This window comes from Lygodium microphyllum, chromosome 13 (genome assembly GCF_053477565.2).
Source record: "Lygodium microphyllum isolate KBCC chromosome 13, Lygodium_microphyllum_v1.1.10, whole genome shotgun sequence".
In the NCBI taxonomy this organism is placed as follows: domain Eukaryota; kingdom Viridiplantae; phylum Streptophyta; class Polypodiopsida; order Schizaeales; family Lygodiaceae; genus Lygodium; species Lygodium microphyllum.
The window spans coordinates 91,034,407-91,060,687 of NC_141147.1; the positions used below are offsets into that span (position 1 = coordinate 91,034,407).

The 26,281-nt window shown below is 43.0% G+C and overlaps 1 pseudogene; it reads right to left on the minus strand.

Moving 5' to 3' along the window:
• Window positions 1-16,034: 16,034 nt before the first annotated feature.
• On the minus strand, window positions 16,035-24,184 carry LOC148026887 (uncharacterized; annotated as a pseudogene).
• Between the last annotated feature and the right edge of the window lie 2,097 nt (window positions 24,185-26,281).

Below are 26,281 nucleotides of genomic sequence, written 5' to 3' on the forward strand. Positions count from 1 at the left end.
TCAAATCAGAACCCCGGAGCCGCAAACGGGGCATGAAAGGACGAAGGGGCGCAAAATTGAAGATGATAAAAAGAAAAAGCACGTTGAGACAATAGAGCCAGCTATCAGGGACAGTCGCAGTGTAGCGAAATCAGAGTGTCTCGGCAGAGGTGAGGGGACGACTGAGAGAGTTCTTCATGGCCAAATCATTGATGAAGATCAGGCTCCTTTCCATCACTGATGCTTTCCAAGATACTCTACTCGACCTTCAAGCCTTGTTCCCGTTGCTGTTGACAAGCTAATGACACACACCTCAGAGGATATCTTCAATCCACTTGCGGACTCTATTCTCTGCTTGTTTTCTTTAGGTGCATAAAGTTACAGTATCCACTTCGATTACATGTATATACTCTTTGCACATTGCCTCCCTCGCTCTCCTCTGTTCCTGCCTTCTCTGCACTTTCAGTTCAGCGTTGTAATGCCTGCTATCCCCGTATCATTCAGAGTTTTTCAACTAAGCTCTGTCATCGGTGGGTGGGAGGATGAAGAGCTTGAGTCAGCTGCCCTGAGGGTTGCCTTCAACATGCGGAGTATTGTAGAAATCGGGTTCGATGGCAACGATAGCTCAACTCTGCACAGAGCCTCAGTGGGGAGTTCCACAGTGCAGGCTAATAAACCTCGTCGAGGAGCAGTGACCTGTTAATCGCAAATAAAAAAAACTATCTACTAGAGGAGATGATCAAAGGAGGCCTGAGGAACACCACAGGACCTCTCTCTTGTCCTCTCCGAAGCGTTGATACATGCCAGGGAAGTAGAATCCGCCGTGGCCGTCATAGCTTCTCCTCTTGTTCCTTCCATCCCGTGACAACCAGTCTTTTTCCCTCCCTTTTTGCCATTCAAAAATTAGTCTCCTTTTTCCCTTCCTTTTCTCCTCTATCTTTAGTTTTTCTTTCTCTTATTCACATGTCAGAATTAGGCAAGTGACCTTCCTTTTTACCCCACCACTATGACACAGCATCATCATCCACTTAATCTCGTAATAAGGGCATTAATTTTTGTTCATGTTCCTCTGTTCATCTCCTTGCTTCTGACGTAGTGATTTTCCACAACATCTGATGTCTGACATCTCTTTGCAATCAGCATTTCAGTCCTATTGACGGAATTCATCCTCCTCACAACCTGATCAACCACTATGACAGCCTTTGACAGTTTATATATTATCAATCTCTCATGAGGATTTCAGTGAGAAAGGAGCAATGGTGACACATCATGCATCCAAACAAAATCATGCGTATGCACTAAGGGAATATATACATTGGATGCGGATTATTAAAAAGCATCACACAAACAATAAATCACACGCAGAAATTAACACAAATGCACAACAAAAAATGGAGGTATTCACGGCTCAGATGCGCAGCAACACGACATCCACCCCCTCTAAACCTGCGCATCCTCCGGATGTGCCAACTATCCAGGATCATTCAAGTCCACAAACAGGTCAAGTTCATCTTCTGATTCTAGCGGACCTGTTTCTTCATTGGCTCCATCTTCTATGTCTTCTGTTTCTTCAGCATGTCTTTCTCCTACCTGCTCTTCTTCTGTCAATGCTTCAAGTTCATATTCTTCATCTTCTCTTCTCTTAAAAATCTTGACTCGTTTACCAGCAATAGGCACCCTCAATAATGTTCCATCTAATTCAGCCAGCTCATAGGTACCATTGTCAAAAACCTTTTTCACTTCATACGGTCCAAACCATCTTTGAACCATTTTTCTCATGCTACTATGCTGATTTTCTAGACTACTGTCGTAGACTAGAACCCAATCCCCTTCTTTTATGGCTCTAGGCCTCAAGCGATGCCTTAAATCAAACCTGTCCTTATTTCTGAGACGGGCTGTCTTCAAACGGTCAATGGCTAGTTGCACATCTTCTGCCCTTCTCTCTAGTTGACGAATCCGAAGGACTAACAACTCTTCCCTTGATAAATTCTCATGCCAAGGAAGAACACTCCAAGTGAGAGCACAAATTTCAGTAGGCATGACAGGTTTTTGCCCATACATCAACTCCGCAGGCATGTATCCAGTAGTCACACTATGTGTAGAGCGATCAGCCCACAATGCAAAAGGTAGCAATCTCGGCCAATCTCCAATCCGACCTCTACAAGCTTTTGCCAATGCTTTAACTATAGGCGGATGTCCTCTTTCACTTTTGCCATTTCCCTCTGGATTGTAGGCAGTAGTAAGAGCCAATTTAATCCCAAGCCGTGAGAAGAATTCTCTAGCTTCATCAGCATCTAGTTCTCCACGATCAGCTGTAATCTTGCCTATACATCCATACCTGCAAAATATTTCTTCCAACAAGAATTTACATACTGTAGTGGTGGTCTTCGTCCGCAATGGTCTACCTTCAACATAGTTTGTAAGATCCTCCCTAGCCAAGACAAGATATCTCATCTGCCAAAGTCCCACTGGCAAAGTAACCAAGTCTACCACCCACTTGTAATGCATACATAGTGGATAAGTCGGATGCAACTCATCACGATGTCGCACTAAAGAGTAAAGCTGGCAATCCCTGCAAGTCTCCACAAAGTGAGAAATATCTTTATACATCCCTTTCCACCAGTATCTTTCTTTGATTTTCTCATAGGTAGCCCACACACCTCTATGTCCAGCCCATGAGCTCTCATGAAACTCTCGCATAACCTGTATTTGCATCGCTACATCACAAACTACTCTCAAGGGCAAGCCACCTCTCTTTCTTGGATGCTTCCAAAGAAAACCATCTTTCAAGAAATACCCATAAGCCTTCCTTCTGATTTTCTTGAATTCATCATCTGTCCAATCAGCTCTTCGAGTCAATGAACTTAGATACTGTCCAATTTGTAGCCACTCATCAACATAAAGCTCTTCAATAAAAGCTTCAATAGTAGATACATGACAATCATGAGTAAGGACGAATGTAACAAACTCTGTCTCATCATCTTCTGCAAGCATTGACTCCTCATCCTCATATCTCGCTCTAGAAAGCATGTCAGCAACTGGATTATCTTTCCCTGCTATGTGTCGAAATTCTGGATTCAATGATTTGATATAGGCAATCCATCGGAGCATCGCTATATCTGGAGTCGAGCAACTAGTAATCATGCCAAGCAAAGGTAAACAATCTGTTTTCACAATAACTGAAGCTCCAATGAAATACCCTTTATCACACTTCAGTGCAGTGACTACTCCCCACAACTCTCTTTTGATCTGCGGATATCTCCTTTGTCGCTCATTAAGAACTTTAGCTCCAAAGCGGATAGCATACCTATTTCCATCAGCATCATCCTGTCCCACAGCCCAACCTATGCCAATAGGGCTAGTATCAACTGTCAACATGATCGGCCGTCCACACTGATAATCCGCCTTGCGTAGAGTAGGAGCTGAATGTAACAGCTTCTTAAGCTTACGCATGGCTTTTGAATGCTTCTCATCCCAATGAAATTTCTGCCCCTTTCGAAGCAGCTGATAGAGAACATCTGCAATATGAGCAAAATGAGGAATCCAAATCATGTAAAATACACAAGCTCCCACAAATCTCCGCACCTCTGAAGTAGTTGAGCAATACTCTGCAATCCTGTTTATGGCATCCACCTTTGCAGGAGAAGGCTTTCTGCCATAATATCCAACCATATGCCCAACTATGATGACTTCATTAACAGCAAAGACAGATTTCAGCCCTGAAAGTGTCAAATTTACCTCCTCTAATCGTGTCAAAATTTGCTCACAAGCATTCAAGTGATCAGCCACAAACTGTCTACATCCACGCAAATCAAGACTTTCATTCTTTTCTTCTTCTGCACAACCCTTAATAGGCACATCATCTAGAAATGGCATGGTATACTGCGGAATATAGTCTCGAAGAACTCTATGCATAGCATTCATCATATGAGCAACTGAGTTTGTAGCACCTTGAGGCAAGGTACACATCCTCACAAGACCAATAGGTGTCCGCATAGTAGTAATATCCCTGCTTTCCAAGGCAAGCTGAAACTGATCATAACCTGAATACAAGTCACCTAGTGAATAGATGGCTCGTCCTGCAAAAGCCTCAGCAAATTCATCCACAACTGGACCTGTACCCACATTCCTGATTGTCACTTTGTTCACGGGCTGCATATCCTGAATAAATCTCAAAGTACCATTCTTCTTTGGTACAGTAAACCACCTGTTAGAATAAGGTGCAGAAGAGGGTTCCAAAATTCCCATTTTAATCTTCTCATTCAGCAACTCTATCAGCTTTGGCAAGTGTGCTTTAGACACAGGTATAGGGCGTATATTCCATGGTACATGAGGAACAGTGAAGATGACCATAGGTGCAACCAATTCGGGACTAATGCAGCCAATTTCATGTGGAAAGAAAGCAAATGCCTTACCATGACGTCCAAGCATCTCTCTAAAACATTCTTTTTCCACTGGAAGCAAAAAATCATCATTTCCAATCTTCAATTCTGCAAGAGTTTCAACTGTAAACTTATGTCCAATATTCGTAGGATCCCTCAACATAGGCTGCTTCATAGCTTTCTCAATCTGTTCATCACTGTCAGAAGGAAGCGGGCCTGCAACCGGCTTAACCTTCTTATCAACTGTTTTATATTTTGTGTCAACCTTGGCATCATTCAAGCACTCTTTCCTTTGCTGCAATTTCTGCAAATTTTCAGCATCTTTCAACTCTGTTGGCTGAAAAATTTCAGCCTTTAGCTCTATGGACTGCATGGGTGCAGCCTGAAACTCTGTATGCAGAAATTTTTCTGCATTCAACTCTGTTGGCTGATTGAATTCAGCCCTCGACTCTATGGACTGCATAGATGCATCCTGAAACTCTGTATGCAGAAATTTTTCTGCATTCAACTCTGTTGGCTGAATGGATTCAGCCCTCTGCAATTCTATTAGCTGATCAAGATCAGCCATAAATTCAGTTTGCTGAGTTTTCTCAGCCTCTAACTCTGTTTGCAGCATAAAACCAGAAATTTCCTGAAACATATCCAAGGTTTGCACAGGTATGATCTTTGAACCCTTGCATACATCAGTTTTCAGCATTGCACTCATCTCAAACAATGTATCTGCATAAGACATCCCTTCATACAATCCATCTACATGCTCTTCTGCTTGCAAAATACCTGCATTCTTCAACTCTTCCTCCTTACGACCAATGTACTGCCTGGCAGCTCTAGGCAAATCTGAAATTTTCTGATAACTTACTGAACTATCTGAAGTAAACCCAACAAAATTATTAGAGAAAGACTGGCTGCCAGGAGGCGAGATCTCTTCTTTTCTCCACTCCGTACCACTGGCGTCTCGCAAGACAGCGGTACCTAATGAAAATCCAACTCCTTCGCAGGTAGTGGTGCCTCACGCAAGGAGTCCCTGTTTCTCGGATGATTTACCCCAACAGTCATAAACTGAACAGCTCGCATACCATCTTTACTACGTATCCGCGCATAAGCTGATCCGTCATCCATCACTTTTGTTTCAATTCTTGCCTCTGTAATGAAAGGCTGTCCAAGAATAATCGGATAAGAGCATGAATCCTGAACAAAGCAATGATAATCCTCTTCAACATTACCAATAGAAATTCTCATACTCGGACAAGCAGCATACATATCACCAGAAGTATTATTGGCGGCTCTCATGCGCCAGCCATGCTCTGCATCCATAGGCCACTTGCCACTCTCATAAACACCTCGAGCTATAAGATTGATTTCAGAACCATGATCAACTAAAGCGATCAAGGGAATTTGTTTCTCTCCAATCCTTACCACTGTCTCAGTGGTTGCTCTAGCCCAATGACTTCGTGAAAAATGGCTGCGAGGAATAAGAATAGGGTTCTCATCATCTTCATACTGCATAGGCTGCACTATTTTCTCCAATTGCGGATTAACAGAAGCATTCTCAACCATCACTGCATCATCATCATGCTCTTTCTCAAGAGCTCCATGCCACAATCCCTGTAAAGCAGGTCCTTCCATTGCATGTCGTTTCCTCCGCAAAAGATCCTGCATCTGATCCTGTATTTCTCTTCTAGCAATCCCAAGAGCCTCTCCAACAGTAAAAGTGACTTCACTATTCAAAATTCTTTCATGAAAAATCTTACTCATATCCGTTTGCATATCAAGGTCTGACAAGAGCTTGAATCCTGGCTCTTTTCTTGGTTGCTTCTTTTCCTTCTGCTTGTCTTCCATTGGCTGATCGGAACCTGTTTGAGTTGGAGAATTTGGCATAGGTGGAGCTGTAATAGGTGGTGAAACAAAGTCACCCCCTCTAGTCTTTTTGGATGAGCTAGGACCCTCCTCATCTCTTCTTCTCTTCTCTTCAACCATGGCATCTAAACCCTGCGTTTTAGCAATATAAGCAAAAATAGAATACCTGTCAACAGGAGAATCCCATCCTGTTTCTCCTCGGATGCTAGAGCCCACACAAGTCATAGTAGAAGTTTGAACTTTCCCTCTTCTCGCTATCTCCAAGGCAGAAGACCATAAAGCAGAGTCTCCATCAGATTTTTGCTCAAGCTGGACTCCAAAAGCTGAAGCATCTCCTCTAACACTCACATAAGCTGATCGCGCAGCCATATCATCAACAAGCTTCTTCATACCTCCCTTACCAAAGTTCGTGTCAAGAGGAGCGCCAGTCTCTGTCAGCCATATCTTCCCATCTTGTCCCCAGAACACTACATTCTTCTTTCGTGCATCCTGAAAAGCATCACAATCTCTGCAGTGTTGGTGCTCTGTACTATCACACCAAATACATCGTCGCCCTTTTCTTTGACCAGCTAGAAACGCAGTCACTGGAGCAGGCGCTACAGCAGGTACTGACATAAGTTGCTCCTTTAACTTACCAACTTCAGCTTTAACTGCTTCAATCGTCAAATCCGCCAAGCCTTTAATAACATCATCTACAGATAAGGGCACTGGAGCAGCAGGTACTGGTGGATTCACAGCAGGAAGAGAAGGCTTAGGCAAAGAAGTTGCAGTAGGGGTAGAAGAAGAAGTCTCCAAGGATTTTTCAGGAACTAATCCTGTATTTCGATGCAATCTGACTCTCCTGCGCTGCTTCTTGACAAGAGCATTCACAGCATCAATAACATGTCTCCACTCAGTCTTTAAACCTGAATCAGTAGCTTGATCTTCCAAAAGATCATCCAACTTTTCATGTAAATCAGCATCTGCAGCTTGCAAAAACAACTCCACTTTCTGCATCTCCAAAGCTTGCTGTTCAGTCCCATCCAGCTGATCATAACGGCTTTCAAACTCTCGCAGAAGAGCGGTAACAGAAAGTCCCTTATTAGGCATAGAAACCCATGCTAAAAAATTCATGCGATTCATAAGACCTGTATCCTCTAGGAAATATTCATCTTTTAATGCCTTTTTAAATTCAGCCCAACCTGCATGTGCCTCTTGAATTTCTGCAATTCGACCTTCAAGAGCACGCACCACGATCCGCAAGAAGTAGCGGCTCCAAATATCTTGAGAAACTCCAAAAAACTTCATCTTTTCTTCATATAAATGCAAATAAGTTGACACTTGCTAGCCATTAAACTGCTTCATCTCCTGTTGGACAGCTTTCAAGGCATCCATAGCATCACTGTCTCGTTTTGCATGAACTTGCTACTGCATATACATGGTGAATGACTGAAACAGGTTCTTCATGACATTATCATCTGTCATCTCTTCTTGCGAGTCTCCCATCTTGCTGATGACGCAGCACTTTCACGTCGGGTTCACCAGAAATGTCAAAGAGATCGTGCAAGAGCTGCAGAACACGGGGTTCAACGGACAGCAAGGAAAGAGGCTAACAAGAAGATCTCAATATTTGATTCCAAAGTTCACTTTATAATAAGAGAAGAGTCAAAATAAATGTCAAAGTATGACTATATTCCTTGCCAGGCGAGTTACAGGGAATTCTTGTACAGAAAAATCTGAAGTATCTCAAAAAGTGTTTACATTCAGGTGTATGATAACAGCTAAATTGAGCAGAACAATGGGCATTAAATAATAATCCACTCAAGTATGTCCTTTAGTGCAGAGAACCTTCTGTTGTTCCACACGTCTGATTTCAGATGCTTTCAAAGATTTCTAACAAATTTGGATCACATCAGCATGAACATTCTATAATCAGACCAGCAAAAGCTTTCAGCAATCCAACTTCTGTTTTTGATTATCAAGGGTTCCCAACTGAGATTGTGTATGCATAAAAATAATAATTATTCTCTGTTTTCCAGCATAACCTCTTGAAGACACTCATAGCCACTGTTTGCCTCATATCAGGGACAGAAAAACAACCAAGCAGAGGATATTCAGCATTGGTACAAATCGTTTACATAAATCCTGCTTTTCTACCTCTTATCACAGACAGCATCTCCATTCGAGCAGCATCAATGACCTTCCTTGTTCAGAATTCTGATTTGCAACCATTTTAAATGCCCTCTTCAATAGTATTTCTTAGTGCTTTAAGACCCTGACTGTGGCTGGAAGCTCCAGTCAGTTTTAGGCACTTGTATTACTTGCCTAATCAGTGTATCTTTAGACATATCCATCTCTCTTGCAATATAACCTTGATGTGGACTACTGAGAATGTCAGTTAGCTCTTTAGACATAAAGGTTGCCGTGAGGTCTTTGTGCATATGCCATCAGAAAAAGCTCGCCAAGTCTTAATAGTTGTATCGGACGAGCAAGAAACAAGAGTGTCCCCTGTCAAAACTGCATCATTGACCCAGTCAATATGTGATTCAAAAGTTGCGGAACATGTAGCATTATCATCTGTCACCTCCCATCTCTTTAGTGTTCCATCACGGCTACTAATAGACCATTGCTTCCACCTTCAGCTGGTAAGGAGCTTACTGTCAAGCAGTTTATCCCTTGGAGTCGTTAGAATCTGTAAGAACATAAGTCAAGCGCCGTTCTCTGCGAGGACGAACTGAATTTGTGACATTTCCTGTGTTACCCACTCGATGCATGCCGACCATTCAGAAAACAAACTCCTTGGAGGCGTGCTTGAGCAATAAGCTGAAAGGGCGCTGCACGGAGAAGATCACATAGGGGAAGCGCATCGTTGGGAGGAGGGCCTCCTGTATCGAGCTCCAATTCCACAGCGTCAGCTGGCAATGGTGGGAAGCCTGTGATCAAATCAGAAGCCCGGAGCCGCAAACGGGGCATGAAAGGACGAAGGGGCGCAAAATTGAAGATGATAAAAAGAAAAAGCACGTTGAGACAATAGAGCCAGCTATCAGGGACAGTCGCAGTGTAGCGAAATCAGAGTGTCTCGGCAGAGGTGAGGGGGCGACTGAGAGAGTTCTTCATGGCCAAATCATTGATGAAGATCAGGCTCCTTTCCATCACTGATGCTTTCCAAGATACTCTACTCGACCTTCAAGCCTTGTTCCCGTTGCTGTTGACAAGCTAATGACACACACCTCAGAGGATATCTTCAATCCACTTGCGGACTCTATTCTCTGCTTGTTTTCTTCAGGTGCATAAAGTTACAGTATCCACTTCGATTACATGTATATACTCTTTGCACATTGCCTCCCTCGCTCTCCTCTGTTCCTGCCTTCTCTGCACTTTCAGTTCAGCGTTGTAATGCCTGCTATCCCCGTATCATTCAGAGTTTTTCAACTAAGCTCTGTCATCGGTGGGTGGGAGGATGAAGAGCTTGAGTCAGCTGCCCTGAGGGTTGCCTTCAACATGCGGAGTATTGTAGAAATCGGGTTCGATGGCAACGATAGCTCAACTCTGCACAGAGCCTCAGCGGGGAGTTCCGCAGTGCAGGCTAATAAACCTCGTCGAGGAGCAGTGCCCTGTTAATCGCAAATAAAAAAAAACTATCTACTAGAGGAGATGATCAAAGGAGGCCTGAGGAACACCACAGGACCTCTCTCTTGTCCTCTCCGAAGCGTTGATACATGCCAGGGAAGTAGAATCCGCCGTGGCCGTCATAGCTTCTCCTCTTGTTCCTTCCATCCCGTGACAACCAGTCTTTTTCCCTCCCTTTTTGCCATTCAAAAATACTCTTTTCCCCAATTAGTCTCCTTTTTCCCTTCCTTTTCTCCTCTATCTTTAGTTTTTCTTTCTCTTATTCACATGTCAGAATTAGGCAAGCGACCTTCCTTTTTACCCCACCACTATGACACAGCATCATCATCCACTTAATCTCGTAATAAGGGCATTAATTTTTGTTCATGTTCCTCTGTTCATCTCCTTGCTTCTGACGTAGTGATTTTCCACAACATCTGATGTCTGACATCTCTTTGCAATCAGCATTTCAGTCCTATTGACGGAATTCATCCTCCTCACAACCTGATCAACCACTATGACAGCCTTTGACAGTTTATATATTATCAATCTCTCATGAGGATTTCAGTGAGAAAGGAGCAATGGTGACACATCATGCATCCAAACAAAATCATGCGTATGCACTAAGGGAATATATACATTGGATGCGGATTATTAAAAAGCATCACACAAACAATAAATCACACGCAGAAATTAACACAAATGCACAACAAAAAATGGAGGTATTCACGGCTCAGATGCGCAGCAACACGATAGCGTACGTACAAGGTACTTAAACAGCTCAGTCATACTCGCATCGCTCCACCCATATTTTGCTTACACACTTAGGAGCGCAAGGAGTGTCTTCAGGTGAGATACTCGGCACCCATCATATAATGGTATGGATGCTTCCTCTCTAACCGGATCAGATGTCTCGACATCCATGGGCATCAATGCATTGATCATTGCCTCCATCGCAGGCTCCAAGATTGGAGGAAAGTCTGGAAGGCTGTCTGTCTCCTCTGGTATTGACGGTATAGATTGGATAGTACCTTCCAAGTGGTGGATTGGCTCAGGCACTCCATCCATCGCACGCCCATAAACTCTTCTAACTGGTCGCAAAGTTTGCACTCCTCCTTGGGACGAGGCATCACCTCCCTAGATAGAAAATTTGCCAGCCACACCCAATGTTTTTGCATATGGTATTCAATTAGCTTGCGAATACAATGCATGATTGATATACACTTTTCTTACCGTTTGCTCAAAATCTGAGATCGTCTGATCAATTATCTCTGATTGAAACTCGTCGAAGCATCGTACATGTTCTATAAACAATTGACGTTTTCGTCTAATTGCTAGCTTACATTGAGAGCAAGGAAACGGGACATGCTAATTAAGATACACCTCGCGATCTTGAACATCACAACCTTCATCGTTTTCCATTTGGTCTACGTTACGACAAACAATTTGTTCTTGTTATCATTCTTTTTTTCTTTCTTAAATTGTTTGAGAATTGATTTCTTCTCTTATAACTCAACAAAATTAACATATGTAAAGTCTCCATCCACCCACAAATTAACGTATGTCGAAGTGTTTCTCATCTCGTGGTACTACTACTACTACTACTACTACTACTACTACTACTACTACTACTACTACTACTACTACTACTACTACTACTACTACTACTACTACTACTACTACTACTACTACTACTACTACTACTACTACTACTACTACTACTACTACTACTACTACTACTACTACTACTACTACTACTACTACTACTACTACTACTACTACTACTACTACTACTGTTGCTGCTGTTGCTGCTGCTGCTATTGCTACTAACAAGAAGCTGCTGCTGCTACTGCTACTAACAAGAAAAGAAGAAAAAACTACTACTACTACTACTACAACAAACAAGAAAACTAAACAACAATAAATAAGAAAAGAAAAAAAACTACTACTACTACAACAACAAAAAACAAGAAAACTACTACTACTACAACCACGACTACGACAACTATGACTACCACAACAACAAATCACTACCACTACCACTACCACTACCATTACAATAAACAAGAAAAGAAGGAAAAACAACAACAACAATAACTACTACTACTACTACCACTACTACTACCACTACCACCACCACCACCACCACCACTCCTTCTCCTCCTCCTCCTCCTCCTCCTCCTCCTCCTCCTCCTCCTCCTCCTCCTCCTCCTCCTCCTCCTCCTCCTCCTGCTACTACTGCTACTACTGCTACTACTACTACTACTGCTACTACTACTACTACTACTACTACTGTTGCTGCTGCTGCTGCTGATGCTACTGCTACTAACAAGAAAAGAAGAAAAAACTACTACTACTACTACTACAACAAACAAGAAAACTAAACAACAATAAATAAGAAAAGAAAAAAAACTACTACTACTACAACAACAACAAACAAGAAAACTACTACTACTACAACCACGACTACGACAACTACGACTACCACAACAACAAATCACTACCACTACCACTACCATTACAATAAACAAGAAAAGAAGAAAAAACAACAACAACAATAACTACTACTACTACTACTACAAATAAGAAAAGAAGAAAAAACTACTACTACTACAATAACAACAACAACAATAACAAACAAGAAAACTACTACTACTACTACTACTACTACTACTACTACTACCACGACTACAACGACTACGACCACGACTATGACTATCACAACAACAACAAACAAGAAAAGAAGAAATTAAACAACAACTAATAAGGCTAATATATAGCTTAGAGGTATCTTCTTCTTCACTGGGCTAGTCATCAGACTTCCCTTCCCTCTCCGGAGATGATCAACTTGTCTAGGCCTTATTGATGGTGGCTCTATTAGTATTATTTTTTTGTTAGGAAGCTTTAAGTATGTATTAAAAGGAAAGTTTACCAGATGTGTAGTAGTTTACAAGTAGGCTTTGGGCTCTATTAGTATTTGTGGACGTAGAGAGAGGATGATGGCAATACTTGTCGTAGCCATGTAAATGATGATGATGAGGAGTAGGAGGCAAATACTTTGACATTGACAAGCTCAAGGCTTCAACCATCGGTTCGTTTGAGTGGTGAGAATGACAAAGGCTTCGTGGATTTCTTTTGGCGATTGGCGCTCGGAGATATCACGCTGCCTACGGAAGTTTTCTTTAAACGAAGAGGAAACAATTAATTCGAGAGGGCTAAGGTGAACTAGCCTTGGTATTGCAATTTGCAAAGCTGTCAACCAATTAATTCTCTCTCTTTCTCTCTCTCTCTCTCTCTCTCTCTCTCTCTCTCTCTCTCTCTCTCTCTCTCTCTCTCTCTCGGCTGAGGATAAATGTACTCATGGATCCCCCAAATTTTGCCATGTCAGCTGAGGGACCCATGACATCACGTCGGAGGCTAGAGCAGCCAGTCGGAGAGTCCTAAATTAAACTAACTACGGACACATAGGTCCATATTATTATAGTTTAGTAAGACCTAAGCATATGATTAATATTACTAAGCATATGATTAGTATTATTATCATATTAATTTTTTATATTAAATTAAACTATGGACAGTTAGGTCTTACCATGACAAGGAGGCCCGGAGAGTAGCACAACTAGTTGTAACACATGATGGTCTAGTGATAGCAAATATAACCAATTCTTTATATCAAACTAAACTATAAATACATAGGTCTCACATATGATTAAGAGCCAATTTTTTATATTAAACAAAACTATAGACACATAGGTCTCACTAAGCATATGATTAATATTGTTATCGATATTAATTTGTTATATTAATAGATACATAATTACTATATAGGTAAGCTAAGCACTATAGGCAATAGGCATATATAGTAGAAGATGACATTTGAGCTTTGACTTGAGCTTATTGGCACATGCAATAGGGTAGCTCCTTACTAGATATGCAAACCACAAAGCTAGGGCAAGTCCTACTTTGCTGCAAGAGAAGCAGTGTGCACATAGAGTTGGAAAAGTTATAGACTACCCTAGGACTAATTCAAAACTCTTATGCACTAGCAATTTCAAGGCTTGTAGGTACACATATCCAAGATAAGTTAGGACTAACAAGCACCATGGTAGCCTAGATGTTTTCACTCTAGGGCACTTAGGGCAAGTTCTAACAGTTAGATAAGAACTTGAGACCCCTAACAACACACACACACATTGGGATATTCTCTAATCTTGACCCAGGTCTTGTCATAACTTTAGGGTTTATACCAAATAGGATATAACATAAAAAGCTCCCCCATCAATGGTAAAAGGCTACTTAACTTCATTTATATAAAACTAAGGTTTTTCCCTTGATTGACCATAACCCACATTATAAGTAAGATCTTATCACATTCATGTATCATACTTGCGACTTATGTATAACAATGTGTGATGCAAAGTAAAATTATTTACAAGTCAAAAAGAAATATTTAGTTAAATAAGGACCAATTTGAAGATACCATCATGTTTGCACTAGAATTGCAAGGACAACCCCTTGAATTAAAATCAAATCAAGCATGGATAACACCATAATTAGATTTGAATAAGAATTGAACTAAGTTGATGGCATGCAGTCAACATAGAATAGGAACTTGATACATCAAACTTTTGTCTGGCGGCCGGCCAACGTCCTCATGACACCCAATCTCATTATCCAAATGTCCTTGTATAGAAAGTTTATTTTTCTTTGTTGAAATTGGGAAGTCATGTATATTGGATGAATGTGGTTGTCACCTAATAGTCGAAAGCGAATTTTCAACAAAGGGTTTTGCACACTTCAAAGAAATGCCAAAACCATCATTTATTGGCACCCATTCATCATATGGATGTGGCCATGTCGCTTGCAAGATCCCTTTGATTAGTTTCAAGGTTGCAAGTAATTGACTTTGCAAACGTTCAAGATGTGGTTTCAAAGTAGGGTCTCCCTCTACACAAGTTGCAAAAAAACGTCTCACTCTGACATAATGAATATATATGCAAAGTGTCCACACTTTTATGTTAGATACACCTACCAATAGCATAGCCTAAATGGATTTAGTAAAGGCCAACCTACCCTTCCATTATCAACAAGAAATGGATCAAACAATACAAATATGACATGCACTTTCTCCTTGAAAGACAATAGGCAAAGCACAATGACTCTTTGTAATTTATCATTTCATTACATGCACACTTTTCCTTTTACCACTAAACATTGGGTGAAATTCAAGTGATATTAGACAAGATACATTCAAAAATTAGAAAGTCGCATAAGATCACTATAGAACAAAAACACACACACACACACACACACACACACACACACACACACACACACATCCCCCCATTGGGATGGTTAGTAATCCTGATTTAGGTGGCCTGATCATAACTTTCAAGGTTGGAATTGAACCAATTTGGCATCATATAGTCAAGATAAGAGGGGAACTGAATACATCAATATTTTGTCTTGGCAATGTCCTCATGACTCCCAATCTTATTGTCCAAACGTCCTTGCATAGAAACCTTTGTTTTCTTTTTTGGAATTGTAAAGTCATGTACATTGGATAAATGTGGTTGTCGCCTAGAAGTTGAAAGCATCTTTTCAACAAAGGGTTTTGCACGCTTCAAAGAATTACCAAAACCATCATTTATGGGCATCCACTCCTTACATGGATATGGCCATGTCTCTTGTAAGCTTCCTTTGGTTTGTTTCAAGGTTGCAAGTAATTGAGTTTGCAATTGTTCAAGATGTTTTTTAAAGCAGGGTCTTCTTTGACAAAGTTACCAAAAAAATATCACTCACACAAAATGAATATATATACAAAGTATTCACACTTGTATGTGATATATACCTGCCAAAAGCATAGCATCTTGAAATCTCTCATGTATAACTTGCATTGTATTTCCTAAAATCAAATGAGAACATGACAGGTCATTAGAAAAAGTCAAAACCATGTGCTCATTAAAAAATTGTGAAATATTTGTATGGGTATATTATTCAAAGCTTATGGCCAATAAAGTGTCTCACCATGTGATTGTGGGGCATTAACATTATGGACTACAATGTGAATCTCCTCTTCTACAATGTCATTCTCCATCGTTGTCGTAGGTAAATGGGGAATGAAGGTGGAAGTATAGCCATGATTCCCTAAAAGTAAAAATGTTGTGATACTATCATTAAAGCTAAATATTTACTAACTTATAGAAATCACAAAGTTACCTTCTATATTCATATGGTCATGTCCATGGACTTAGTGACAATGGTGTTGATATCAATACCAACTACCATCATAACCTTGATTTGATGCTTGCATAGATTTCCTTTCATTGCCCAGTCACAATTACAATTTGCCCACTCACAATTAGCATTATGAATAGTGTACCATAGCTTGGTGTTGCTCATACTTTTAACTTTGGCAAGGCTATGATCATTACCCATCAACTTTACAAAGTGATCAGGAATACTCTTTGCTCGTTCCAAGGAAGATAGCACAATCTTTTGTATTGTAAAATTTTGTCTAAAACCAACTTCCTTCATAGCTTCATTGTACCAATAATAAGGGTGACAAACCGTGAGTAATTTGTGGACAAGCCAATCCACTCGTCGCCCATGTATTGAGCGACAACCAGATAAGAATCGGTTTTTCAAGACACCATGGTATGCTTCAATAGATCCATTGGTGTCTTGATTGGCATGTGCATTGTGCGAGTTGCTTGAATCCACATACCTATGTGAAAGCAATTTGATATTACGTAAAACATAAACTAAATAGTCCACTTTATCTTTATTTAATTATAAAGGAGTTACAAAGTATGATGTAAAAGTACTTAGTTTGGGAAGCCAATTATCTTTGAAGTATGATATGAAGGTTTCTTGAGCATTGTACTTTGTCAAGAAAATTTCCACTAGTTTGGATGCCTCCTCCAATCTTCTTGCCTCAGTGGATAAACTTCGACAACGCATGTGTCCCAACTCCCTGACATATAAGCTCTTATTTGGGGATCTCCAAATTTCTTTATCAAATATTTTAACCAACATCTTCGTACATGCCATAAATACAAATATATTGGGAGACCAAAGATTTCCCTAGGGCATGCAAAGTTATGATATAAATAACTATATTATTTGTGATCCATGAAAGTATGTATAAAAATATAAACAAATGAGATAAGCTTACTATAGTGCATTAATTTCCGCTTGTGCATCATCTATCATCCCTACATTTGCCTCCCAAGAATGATTGAAATCTAGAATGTGATTCCTGAAGGCAATTAGCCAAGCTTTTGTGCAAGTGGAGTCAACACAAGAAGTGATTATCCAAGAAATGGGTACTCCATTTTGATGGGCATCAAATACTAGAATGGAGCATAGAATGAACTGCATGATTGCATCAATCAAGTATATTAGTAAATATAGTCATATCTATTTATGAGACTAAAAGACTAAAAGCAATGGGGATCGAGAAATATAAAGTAGTTAACTTATTAAGGTGCAAAGGAAACAACTATACCTTGTATACATTAGTTCCGAAGGTTGCATCCATCGCTAAGATGCTATTGTTCCCATACTTGTTAAGCATTTTTAATTGCCACTCCGTTTGGATGCCTAAAATCAAGGGTTGAGATGAAGATTCTCCCTTTGGTGAAAGGGAAGTGGAACCCAAGAGGAAGAAGCTTGGCGGTGAGAGCTATGGCAGATGGAGAGCAAGAGCCAAGAGAGAGAGAGACTCAAAAGTAGGAACTCCAACAACCACAATGTGTGGCAGGGCCTTCCTTTATTCAAACTGTCACTAAAAGAATAAAGAACAAGTGACTGTGATGGGCACCTACCACCTGTAGTGTGCAATGGTGGGTACTATCAGAGTAGTGATACATAGGTAGCTAGGCGGAGGCGCCTTTACTCCCAACAACCTCCCACTTAAAGGCGAATCTGTCCCAGTGAGAGAGAAAAAAATAAAAGACAGTACAACATGTACACATGTAGAACGGGATGAGGAAAAAGATGTCATCTCATCCAATGCCCATCAATCTCTTGAGGAAGGAAAAGCGCTTGGTAGTGAGGCTCTTCATGAGCAAGTCTGCAGGATTCTGCTCAGTTGGAATCTTGACAAGGTCAACAGACCTGTCCTCAATGACCTCGCGAATGAAGTGATATCTCACCTCAATATGTTTTGTCTTCGCATGGAAGATTGAATTTTTCGCCAACTGAATGGCACTCATGGAATCTGAATGCAGTGTAGGCATAGCATCTGTCATACCAAGGTCTGCAATCAAACAGACTAACCAGATAGCCTCTTTGCAAGCCTCTATGGCTGCAATATACTCGGCCTCTATAGTAGAAAGAGTCATACACTTATGCGCCTTGGACATCCAAGAGATAGCCCCTCCAGTATAAGTGAACATATAGCCAGAAGTGGACTTTCCACTATCTGCATGTCTTGCATAATCAGAGTTAGTGTATCCCATGACTCTTGTATCTTGGTTGCCATAGCAAAGACACATATCTGATGTGCCCGTCAGGTACCTCATGATACCCTTCACGGCATCCCAATGTTTCTTGCCAGGAGTAGCCATATAACATGCCACAACCCCAATTGCAAAAGCTATATCTGGACGGGTGGCTATCATGGCATACATAAGACTGTCCATGACTGATGCATAGGGAATCTTGGCCATCTCGGCCCTTTGCTCATCTGTCTGCGGACAATCGGCATGTGAAACCTTCACATGAGAAGGTAATGGACAGCCAATAGGCTTAACATCCTACATGTGGAAGTGCTCAAGGACTTTATGAATGTACTCCCTCTGTGACAGATAGAGGAGTCCCTGAGATCTATCGCGCGTAATGGGAATACCAAGTATATGAGAGGCATGTCCTAGATATTTCATCTCAAAGCTCTTCTTGAGTTGAGCCTTAAGAGCATCTAGCTCCTCATGAGTTGTCCCTGCTAAAAGCATGTCATCCACATAGAGTACCAAAATCAGTAAAGAACCGTCACGGACTTTCTTCGTGTACAAGCACGGATCCATAGCACTGCGGCTGTAGCCCTGTGACTGCATGAATACATAAAACTTATGGTACCATTTCCTAGGTGCCTCCTTTAAGCCATATAGACTCTTCTTTAGCTTGCACACTAGGTGTTCCCTGCCAGGGTCTACAAAACCCTTAGGCTGCTCCATGTAAATCTCATCATGCAAGTCCCCATGTAAAAAAGTCCTCTTGACATCCATCTGGTACAAGGCCAGGTCAAGCTGTGCAACGAAGGCCAAGACTAAGTGTAGGGTGGTCATCTTGACCACAGGAGAAAAGACTTCATCAAAGTCAACACCATGCTCCTACTTAAAACCCTTAGCAACCAATCGAGCCTTGTATGTCGGCTTGGGGTGTCCACGGGTGCTTTTCAGCTTGTAGACCCACTTGCATGCCAAAGCCTTCTTACCTTGAGGCAAGGAAACCAAATCCCAAGTCTGATTCTTATGCAATGAGTCAAGCTCAAACTGCATAGCCCTCTCCCAAGAGTGACAATTACCCCTGTGCATAGCCTCATCATAAGTGAGAGGCTCTCCTGCATCTATAACCAGTACATAATCCATAGAGGGCGCAAAACGGTCAGGAGGTCATCTATCTCTAGTAGAACGCCTCAACCTAGGCTCTACTGCTTGACCGACATCTTGTCTAACATCAGTATGTCTAACATCTGGGTCATGAGCATCAAGTGATATTACACGTTGTCTAGCTGGCCATGGAGCGGGCTGAAGGGGAGCAGGTGGCTCCTCAAAAGATAACTCTACGTACCTCAACCACTTTCTCAGGCTGCATATGCATTTTGTCCTCATGAAAGATGACATCATGGTTGTGGATCACTTTCCACGCCTACAAATCCCATTGACGGTAACCCATCTCTCCTGCATCTCCATAGCCAATGAAAATGTATTTGACACTTTTAGGATCCAACTTATTGCGTTTGTCCTTGGACACATGGCAGAATGCCTCACATCCAAAGACACGCAAATGATCATAAGAGGCGGGCTCGCGTGTCCATACCTCCTCTACAACCTGAAAGTCAATGCCACTGCTAGGTGATATGTTAATGAGATACACTGCAGTAGTAACTACCTCAGCCCAAAAGTGTTGCAGTAAGCCAGCCTGGCTAAGCATGCTACGGACCCTTTCTTGAATGGTCCTATTCATGCGTTCAGCCATACCATTCTCGGGAGAGGTGTAAGGAGCGGTCAACTGACGCTTAATACCCCACTCAAGTGTTAACCCCAAGTCGAGAAGGCGGAATAATAAATGAAAAAGCAGAAAGAAGATGGAAAAGGAGCAAAGACATGCAGGCGGCCTCTAAAGCTAAGCCAGGGCCAAAAGCATAGTTTTAAATAAAAGGCACCTCCAAAACTCCAAAAACTCTTTTAAAAGAGCACCGGGCTCCCTCCTATGCCACTTGTAAAAGAATAGTCGAATATAGGCCTAGGGCATGAAGCAAAAAGAGGGAATTAGAAAAAGGGACCTTGCCACAATGGCCGGTCATGTAAAAAGGGATGGGCGCCCATGGGTTTCTAAGGTTTATATATATAAAGTTCAAAAAGTGAATGGAAGCTCATTCTTTGGTGTGTGGCCAACAAGCGCTCTTCTCTTCTTCTCCTCTTCTTGCTTGTGTGTGCCTCTTGAGAGAGGGAGTGTGAGAGTGTGAGGGAGTGAGTGAGTGGGAGTGAGGGATCAAGAGGGTGAAGCTCTTCACCATCTCCTCTTCTCTTCTCTTCTCTTCTCTTCTCTTCTCTTCTCTTCTCTTGTGTGCACGGATATGGTGGATGGAGCTTGGAGATGGAGGAGGCTTGAGGATGCTTGAGCTAGCATCTAAGATCGTGGAGCTACCGGTGCGTGCGAGAGAGAAGGCAACTCATATCGGCATCAAGGTAAGCTCACTAGACTTGTAGGATCGATGGCGCGTCCGCTATGTGAGAGGTAGCCATTGGAGCTCGCTTGGAATGCTTGAAGCAATAAGCAGTCCATAGATCTTGACGGTTGACCGAAAGCTCCCACATTTTGGTTCCGTTGTCGGGACCAACGGATTCAAGCTTGAGCGCTTGCACGCCCCATATCGAACATCGAAGTAAGGGATTCACCCCCGAAACGAAGCTTGAGGTAGGTAGGAAGGTTGGGTGTTTTGATCTTTGAAACAAGTAAGTATTTTGGGTTAGTTAGTTTGTTTGATGATTGGAAAATAGAGAGAAATCATTTCAGTTTGTTGCTTTTGATTCTCGTTGCATTTAGTATAGGATAGGATTAGGAAATCAAACCAAGAAAGGGTAGGGTTTACTGTTGCAAACTAGGTAAAACAGGGCATAAATCATGCAAAAATATGGCAAAAAGCTTGCTTGGATGCTTAATGTCAGCAAGTAGTGATTGGGAGCATCAAAGCCTTGCCCGGGAAGGGGTTTAAGAGCCAAGAGGCCAAGGGAGAGCTCATTTGCAACCATTGCAGTGAGAGAGAGAGAGAGAGAGAGAGAGAGAGAGCCCGCAAAGATTTGATTTGATCTTGTCATCGGAGATCCTACCGCTCACCCCAGGTACACCAATCACTTTCCTTGGTGCCTTAGCCAGGATCTGGAAGTTTGTGCTTGAGATGATTGCCTGAATCGAGAGATTCGATCGAAATCGTCATCGCGCGGCATTTGTTGTGCCGCGTTTGGCCCGTTCGAACGGCCTTTGTTAGGCCGAGTCCAAGACTCGGCCCTCGGACCCGCCCATTCAAACCTTGACACGAAAACCCTAATCGGCCCTTGGCCCAACATTTGACTTGGCCTGTCTGAGTAGCGACACTCGGCCCCTTGACCCCAACCCGACACTCGGCCCAAAGTCCACTCGGCCCAGGACCCGAATTGGCCCTCGGCCCAACATTTGACTTGGCCCGTCTGAGTCATGCCACTTGGACCTCGGCCAGTGAAAAACTTTTTGCACTCGAACAAGTGTGATTCGGCCCATCTGAGTCACTCACTCGGCCCTTGCAATTTGGACCAGTTTAGCCGAGTGTGTGTCTACCTCAATTTCTCAGAAATTTGACCTAACCCAACTGGAGCTCAGCAGTGCAACCTGTCGTAAGCCCTCCTGATGTTCAAAACCTGATTCTGGCGCACGAAGTAGACAAAATCGTAAGGCATAGCCACTTAACAGTTTGAGTAGACTGTCGCGATACCTAGAAATCCAGAGACCTAGAGGCAACCCACTGAGCCATAAGACCCTGATTGAGCCCAAAAACGGCAAGGCAACGTAACCGAATTCCCTAAATACCGTCTAGACGGCCAGAGAATTGATCAACAAAGCCTATCAGGTTCGAGGGTGCATGAGACGCTTAGAGGTTGTTTGATGCACTCACCTTGAATTTTTGCACTTGAAGTGCACTTAAGAAAAACTGAAAGCCTGATTAAATACAAGTGCACCAGAAAGAACACGCGCACAGAGTGGAGATAACTTGAGGACTATATTTAATAAGTCAAGGAACTCACTCAGATATGCCACTCAAGGAACCCACGGATAGGAGAGAACCCACAGATAGAGACAAACCATCAACACGCAAAGTAGGACCAAGCAAGCAGCGCAAACAAAGGGGATTTGACAAACCCACTCAACCTGATTGATAGCTTGGAAAATTGGTCAGGAGCTATGATGCGCACGCCCGATATGAGCACCCCGGTCGGACAGCAGATACTATCATCACAGACTTAGAAGAAGAGAGGAAGCTAGCCCACAAGGCATTATAAGGCATAGCTGCATATAATAGAGACCAGCAAGCCAGGAATCAAAGGCAAAGCACGGAGTTGCGTGAGGTACAATGAGTGGTGAACTTAGCCGGCAAAAATTGAACGGATCACAAGAGAGACCTAGAAGGAGACTTAACGTTGAGCGAGCTTCTTATGAAGCGATTGTTAGACAACACCGCAGCAGAGCAAAGTGCTGTAGCATTGGCGACCTCACTACTGGCAGGGTTAGAAGCAACCCAAGGCTCTAAGAGCCAATCTAAAATCCCAATAGTCGCAAAGCATCTCGACAAGTACCAACCCATGAGGACCCATATAGCTTTGTGGTGCAGTTCTAGCAAGTCTGCGAAGCCAACGGCCTCAGCGACCTAAGTTAGCGTTCTCAAGCATTCGGGCTCTGCTTAGGTGACAAGGGCAGGACTTGGTATATAAGCTTAGACGCCGCAGAGTGGGAAAACTTCAATAACCTCAAGAATCTCTTCATTAAGAGATTTGCTGAGCCTGGATACTCTGACAATCTGCTAGTACGACTGATGAATGTCAAGCAGAAGGAGAAGGAGGACACTTGCAATTACGTAACCCACATAAGGAGCCTCTTCAAGAGAATCCCTACAGGTGAATGATCGACTAAAAGAGCAGTTTCAACTGTGTTCATCAGCGGAATTCAAAATGAGGAATTGTATAAGGCTTTGGTAGCCAACTCGAGCTTGTAGCGAGACACACTAGCTAGGGTTTTTGAGGAAGCTATCATAGTTAACGATCAACTGAAAGAGAGGAGCTCCAGGAGCTCCAACTCAAAAGAAGCCATCTCGCGAGGTTTAGAAAGAGTATCAACCTCTGGTGAGCGACCAACCCCATCATCCCAAGATAAGGGGAAGGCCACCGAGATGAACCAAGACTTGGCTGATGTCAAGATGGAGATAGTCAAGTTGCAAGACCTGTGGAGATGACCAACACGGCCACACGTCCAATGTGTGTACTGTGGCGAAAACCATTTGCCGGCCGAGTGTCAAGACTCTCGGTCGAGACCTTGCGCTAATTGCGGCAGGTTTGATCACGACATTATGCATTGCAGATTGCCCAGGAGACTTTCGTACTCCCAACCATATGGTCAACCTTACCTAGCGAACAGACCGCAGCCACTTTTCGGAAGGGGAGCCCCATTGGCCCTTCTTGCGCCTAACGACATTAAGCCGGCTGTCCCCAGGATGGACATAAACCCTACAGGTATACCTAGGCCACCCGGTCCCTATGTGACCCATCCACCAAGTGATGCTCCAGTCCACTACGTGGAAGAGCCAAATGAGGAAGAGACTTACTTATACCCTTATGTCTCTCACGATGACGAGGGCAACACAGTCCTTATGGACTATCGACCAGTACCAGTGATGGCATTAGGGAGAGGATGAGGTAGAGGCCTAGGAGGGCAGACACAGGATCCAATCATATGTTGGACTTGTGGTCACCCAGATCATATCTCATCACGTTGCCCCGAGAGGGAGCAGCAGAACAAAGACAAAGCTAACCTAAGGTGTATTGAGTGCGGAATTACCCATCTCTTCGTCAATTGCCCAAAGCGGAAACCTTTTGCAAGTTCAGCCGAAGTACCATCTGTTCCATTGGGGCTGTTTGGTGTCGAGAACCTTGATGGGGAGGCCACACCCATCCCGTTGCGGGTCATGACCCGTGCCCAGACAAAGCAAGCCGGCATATCACTACCGGGACCCAACAACCTTGATGCAGCCTCGATAGGGAAGAAGAGCCGTAGGCGAAGGAAGAGGAGGCCGGAGGCTAAGATTGCACTAAAAGCTGAGAGTGCTACAACTCTGCCTGTTGAAAAGAAAGTCGAGGACACAAAAACGGAAACTTCATCCCCCAAGATGGTCGAAAAGGGAAGTGCCAAGGTAGGGGAGTACCCCCATCCGAAGTGCCAACTCGAGGCCATAGAGAAAGTGAAGGACTAGGTAAAAGAGGCCCAAAAGCACTTAAGGGACGCTGAGCCCATCCTAGTAGAGGATGAGAGCAAGGATCTCACCAGCATGAACACGGAAATCTCACCCCCTCGACCAAAGTCAGGAGATGCAACTGCACTGCAGACAGTACCCCTTAGGACAAGCCTTGATGCTACAGGCCCACAAATCAATCGCGGTCATTGGCCAGGACAATTCGGTGTAGGAGAGGGACGAGCAGCTGACAGCCTCCTTACCATGCTAGTGACCACCCCAGTGACATTAAGCCTAGGAGACCTACATAAGCAGCATCCCACCCTATGGCAAGACCTCAAGCAGTGGGCCAAAAATACCGAGTCTAATGCTACACTCTGTGCCAAAATCCTTGCACGTTAATGCTTTCTGGGAAGGCACTGAGATGCATGCAGTGTTACCAGTCCTAGCCTTAGGAAACACAACGAGAAAGGGGATAGTAGACACGGGAGTCGGGGTTAGTGTGCTAAGCCACGCAGTACTACAGACCTGGGGAAACCCACCTATTGAGACCGCTCGATTTAATGTCACATTAGCAAACGGCGTGAGGGTGAGGCCATTCGGGGTACTTAAAAACTGGCCAGTGAAAATCGCAGGTGTCCAGTTCTCGGTCGACTTTATAGTCATGAAGGGGGTGGACTATGATGTCTTGTTAGGCCAGCCCTGGATGCGCAATGCCAGAGTTATTGAAGATTGGGGTAACGGCTTGATATTCTTAGTCAACAGGACTGAAGCTGCGAGGGTAGAGATGGACACTTCGAAAACCTCACCAGTCAACTTGGATGCCATCTCCACAATGCTCAAGAGATGGACCAAGTATATCTCATGCCCAGAGGATGAGCGGATTGGATGCATGTCCTTGCTACAGTCGACCTGCCGTTCTCGGATCAAGAGGTGCATGAGCAAGCCATTAAGATGATGGGCACGACTGACCGCACACCCTCTATACCAGTTTGCATGATGGAAGGAACCCTTCTTGGGAGACCTAAGCCCGTCACCTTCCAAGTGCTAAGCAACAAGAGAGAACTCTAAGAGGGCCTGAAATACTTAACAGACAAGCTAGCTGACAATTTAGCAACAAACTTCAAACCACTCCAGGATCTCTTAGGCGAATCCAAGTGGCAATGGACCAGGGTACATGACTTGAACCTTATGTACAACTGGGCCTTAATCCCGGATCAACGACAAGAGATATACCAAGCCCTACGAGACGATGAGCAGTCTAGCGCAGAGGACTTTGATGATGAGTATGAAGACTGTCAACCCTTCAGTGATGGAAGTGAGAGTGAGATGGATTCAGTAGAATACAACACGGAGGGACATGAAATAAAACAAATACGGGCGGATTTCAAGCCGCAAAAAAGAAGTGCCTATAGTACAGACCGAGGACTCGTGCACATAAATTGTGATCGTGCCTGGTTAGAACACGTAGAAGCCATAGACCTTGAGCAAGCAGGCCTAGCTCAGCCAGGAGTGACACCAGTGCTTAGGGCAAAATCACCATCTGAACTGCGACCACCAGGGGAGACCCCCTCTTCTAGCGAAGATGCCAATGAAAATCAAGCAAAATGCATAAGCATGTAGACAATGAGCGTGGTAGGAAAATGTCAAGAGAACTTTGAAATAAAGGGCAAAAAGTTAAAGCTAAAAGGGAAGACTCCACATTGGATAGGATTTTAATGCTTTCATTTAATAAACACATAGAGTCTTTCTTTTTTAGTCTATTACTTTTCTT